The following is a 4975-nucleotide window of genomic DNA, read 5'->3' as shown; positions in this document are numbered from 1 at the left end:
GTAAAATGCCAAAATTGTGTTGAAAAATTGGGTTTTCTGATTCAAGTCTGCCTGTTCCTGAAAGCTGGGAAGCTGGTGATTTTAGCACCGCAAACCCTTTGTTGATTCCCTTTTCAGGGAAAAAAACACAAGCCTTCTTCTGCAGCCCCTTTTTCCAATTTTTTTGAAAAAAACGAAATTTTCACTGTATTTTGGCTAATTTCTTGGCCTCCTTCTGGGGAACCCACAAAGTCTGGGTACCTCTAGAATCCCTATGATGTTGGAAAAAAAGGACGCAAATTTGGCGTGGGTAGCTTATGTGAACAAAAAGTTATGAGGGCCTAAGCGCGAACTGCTCCAAATAGCCAAAAAAAGGCTCGGCACAGGATGGGGAAAGGGCCTGGCAGCGAAGGGGTTAAAGAACACATTTTTGATGTTTCATTCCATAACCACCTGCTCTAAATCAATCTCTTTCAAAAGACATAACTAGGCTGACTGGATAAGTTGCCAATTGAGTATGATTAACATGACATACTGTATGTAAGTTCCAGTACATTTACCATTTAATGGAATAAGCTTTGACTGCTCTCTATTGCCACATGGGGGAGACAAGTTTCTAAAAGGAATTACTCTTATCCAAATGAAATGAAATAGTCAGTTCTGAAAAAATAATCATAAACAACAGTAAACATCACAAATGTTGCCAATTAATCTTATTGCATCTGACCCAAAGAAAACGTCTCTCATTATATATTCTTCTGCTTTTTTTCCATTTTACAGAACAATATTGAGGGATATTCGAGAAAAGAATACCAAATAGATGTCAGAAGATGCTGAGAAGTTTTGAGCCTGCTTAAGGTTTTGTGAGCAGAGAAACAACCACAGCTTTTTAAGTTTCTACATCGGTAGAAACTTAGGATGAGGCAAGCAAGATAATGCAAATGGAGTTCTGGGCTGCAGCCATGATCTCTAAATCTCCGGTTAGGAAATGTGTTGGAAAGGGTCCCAGTGGAAGTGAGATTTAATAGAAATGTCAACGAGAGCAATAGATTACACAGAGAGCAGGATGAAATTCAGAAGATGCACTGAGGATGGTTGAAGATCAAAACCTTTGTGAAGGATGACACATGCACCTCAATATTAAGACATTTTTTTTATTTTTGTTTTCATGGACTCAAAAGAGAAAGGGAATTGCAAACTTCTGCAGAATGCTCAACAGATTTAGCAGCACACACTGGTTCAGTGACATTTTGACCTCTTCTCCAGTTTCTCCAGCCTCGTACTTCTTTGTTGATTCTGCCCACTTACATCCACCTCACCCCTCCATACTCTGTTTTTCACCTAATTTCTTGCTCAGCCTATTACCTACTCTTGCTGACTCAGCAGCCTCTACCATCCCTACATTATCTCCTCTTCAACTCTCATCTCTCCCCAAGCATCTTACCTTCCCACTCTTATTCTGCCACTCTTACATCCATTTTGCCCCTCAGTGTTCTACTCCTTTCCTCTCATCATTCCAGCCAACCTCTTATATCTTGCCTCAACTTTTTTCATTGACCCTGCCCCCTTTACATCAATCTCTCCTTTTTCTCAAAGCCTTTTCTTGCGGTTCTGTCTCTATTCCATCCACATCTTCCCCCATTTGCTGCTCCATACCACTCTTCTCCACCTAGCCTCTTACCTTGTTTCAGCTGTTCTCTTCCTCTACATCCAACTCTCCCCTTCCACCCTTCCACTCTCCAAACAGTTTTTACGTTTTTACATGGATTCTGCCCCTCCTAACATTACTCTCTTTTGCATTTTATTATAGGTGGGCAAGCCACTGAAAACTCAAGGCAGAGAGCTGGCTCTGTTGAGTTCAAGGTCCTCTTGGAACCTTAAGCCCAAACTAAGCCGAATCTTTACAGGAGGAAATGTGGCCTTGTGGCTACAGCTGTACACCATGGATCAATCGGTGCAAGGCTTGAATCTGAGCCTAGGCTCAGCATCCTGTGAACCCAGGCAAATATCTGTGCTGGAAAAACAATTAATGTACCTCACTGTAAATAAAGGTACCCCCATTTCTATAATTTTAGGTCTGGGACAAGGGGGAGAAAATATCAACACAAAATATACAGTGTCCCACTTGACCTTTATTTCTTCCTATATGCTTACAAATTATGGTTCCCACCCCAAAAACAAAAAATTATTCTATACAAATTCATTTATTATGCACAGCTTATTTTCATATTTTTTTCCTTACTTGATAACACCAAAAGTCACATTTGACAATAGTCCACAATTTAAGTTGTCCCATAAATTACTTTGATGAAACGCTTCACAGACAAAATATTGCACATATTACAAGCATAGAATTAAAAAAGAGAATACCCCCCACAAACCAATACACTCACACCTGCTCACATCCAGAATCATCACCTACCATACTCTCCATTCACACCCTGACCCAGCCACTCTACACATACAAAACAAAATACTATGGAAAAACATTTTTGATTTTTAGCCATTTTAATGTTGTGAGCTAGAATCACTCCTAAAAGCAGTCAACGTGTTTCGGTGTGGGAAATAATCATGCCAGCCACCTTCTTCAGAACCACACTACACTACAAATGCATCAGGAGGTGGACAGTGGGAGGAATCTAAAAATAATACATAAACATGGGTTTTTAGAACCATTATTTTTATATAGAAAAAAGATTCCTAAAAAAAGTTACAATGAAAGGTTCCATTGTAAATGACCATTGCTATGGATCCAAGTGGGCTATACATGAAGAATAAGGTGATACTAATTGAGGTATAAGAACTAGCTTGGAATATAAGGAACCTATTCAAACAGAAAACCTGTAAAATTAACAGATTGCACAATAATTCGAAAAACTAGTTACTCAATATTCTCAAAGAGAAATGAAGATCGGGGCTCATCTCTTGACTCAAATGTCTCCCTGCCAAGACATATGACCAGGACTATAGTCTCCGGAAACTACTATCTATTAACCAACTCGGTCGAACCAAGCAAATATCAAAAGTGAGTTAGGGGTTGCCCTTTAATACAACAGTTTAGCTCCTTTGCATGCTGAAAATGAAATGGGAAATCATAAAACTGGGACTGTAATCCAAAGAGGCCGATCTCAACCTACCCCAGTCTATGTGTGCAGGGGAACTATCTTCCCTATACATACAAAGATACAAAAACATTTTTTTTTAACATGGAACTCGACCATAGATGGAAACACAGCAATATGTACTATAGCAGGTGTCACCAATGAGTAGCTCGTGAGCTACTAGTAACTCTCAAGCTGCCCATAAGTAGCTCTCCTGTTTGCAGCCCAGCCTACAAAAGTGTATATTCAAAACAAAAATGTAAACTTGTCTGGTGTGGTCAGTATTAAAATTCTAATATTCGTAGCTCTGGATGATTTTCAGCGAACTAAGTAGTTCTTACTACAAAAAAGCACAGAAGGATTTAGGCCCTGATATGCCTCGACCTCACAGTAGTGCAGCATGATTAGTATTACCTTATTCTTCATGTATAGCCCACTTTGATTCATAGCAATGGCCAATTAAAATTAAACCTTTTATTTTAACCTTTTTATGAATATTTATATATAAAAATAATGGTTCTGATTACCCATGTATGACAGTGCCCACAGGATAGATCCAGCGAAGGAGTATCCCGGGGGCACTGCCGGCAGCAGTGATGCCGACCCGGAAGAGGTGGGAGCGGCTGAGGCGTGGGTTCGCACGCCTGACATGGAACATCTAAGGGTTTTTAAACCCGAGCGGGAGAAGGTGGAAGGAGAGACATTTCCCTAGGAGGAGAGGAGATGAGGACGGAAAATGAAACGGAGGGAGGAGTGCCATCGCGGAGCGCCGCAGGAGGAGAATGCCGTGGAGGAGACGAGCCGAGCTTCACCAGAGCAGCGCGAGCAGAGGACGATCGGGAGGAAAAGAGAAGCGGACAGGCCGGCTACGTTCTGGGAAGAACGTAGCCCAGTCAGGTACGGCCTATCACTGAAACGGGCCACGGGCAGGGGGGCAAGGACAGGAACTAAACAGTGAACATAAAACCGAAGGGGGAGTGGGGACAGAAATCGGCACGGGAGAGCACCACCATAGGTTTTGGCAGTGTTTTTTGGTTTGTTTGTGTTTTGCCGTTAGTAAAGTCTTGTTTTCTCGCACGGGGCACCAGATATCGTAAGAGAAAGAAAGCTGTTAGTCACAAAAGTACGATAAAGAAAACAAAAGAGGGAGACTGAGCAAACCAAAAGCAACTAGTACCCCTACTGAGAGACGAGGTACCACAGAAAAGGAAAGAGAGAAACAGACCAGAGATTACCAAGAGAGACAGGAAAGTATAAAAGCCTTGAAAAGAAAGACAAAAGGACAGGAAAAGGGAAAGCCATGAGCAGAAATAGAAATGACAGCAAATGACCAAGAAAAGGACAGGATAGAAAGGGAAAGACAACCCCAAGGAACAAAAAGAAGACAGGAGAAAGGAATAAACCATAAGTCAGAGAAGACAGGGAAAGAAAAGGAAAATAAACAATTCTTACCTTCCAAAGGTCTTCTCTTCTCTTCTTTCCTCCTATGCACCTCCCGGATGACTCCTGATATTCCACCTGAAAACCACGAAAAAAGTAAGACGAAACTGGATCAAGAAGCGGAAGACGTACCAGAAGAGAGAGAGAGAGAGAAAAAATCCAAGAGACACATGTATAGAAAGACTTGAACACATAACAGAAATAAAAACCCTAAAACACTACAACGCCTACAAGCCTCCATTATTCTGACCCTGTCACACCATGTTTACGTATTCTTTGTAGATTCCGCCCACTGTCCACCTCCTGAAGCATTTTATGTATAAGTGGTCATGAAGAAGGTGGCTGGACGAAGTTATTTCCACACCAAAACAAGCATTGACCGCTTTTAGGAGTGATTTCAGCTCACAACATTACAACGGCTAAAAACTCAAAATTGCTTTCCATTGTATTTTGTT

General features: G+C 41.2%; 1 long non-coding RNA gene across 1 annotated transcript; it reads left to right on the top strand.

Moving 5' to 3' along the window:
* Nucleotides 1-3704: 3704 nt before the first annotated feature.
* Nucleotides 3705-4744, top strand: LOC138294227 (uncharacterized). The gene is made up of 2 exons (XR_011203283.1): nucleotides 3705-3977; nucleotides 4618-4744. It is a non-coding gene; the product is annotated as an uncharacterized lncRNA (long non-coding RNA).
* The last annotated feature ends 231 nt before the right edge of the window (nucleotides 4745-4975 follow it).

This window comes from Pleurodeles waltl, chromosome 4_2 (genome assembly GCF_031143425.1).
Source record: "Pleurodeles waltl isolate 20211129_DDA chromosome 4_2, aPleWal1.hap1.20221129, whole genome shotgun sequence".
Lineage (NCBI taxonomy): Eukaryota > Metazoa > Chordata > Amphibia > Caudata > Salamandridae > Pleurodeles > Pleurodeles waltl.
The sequence above is the reverse complement of the archived record's forward strand: the minus strand, read 5'-3'. Positions and strand labels throughout refer to the sequence as shown.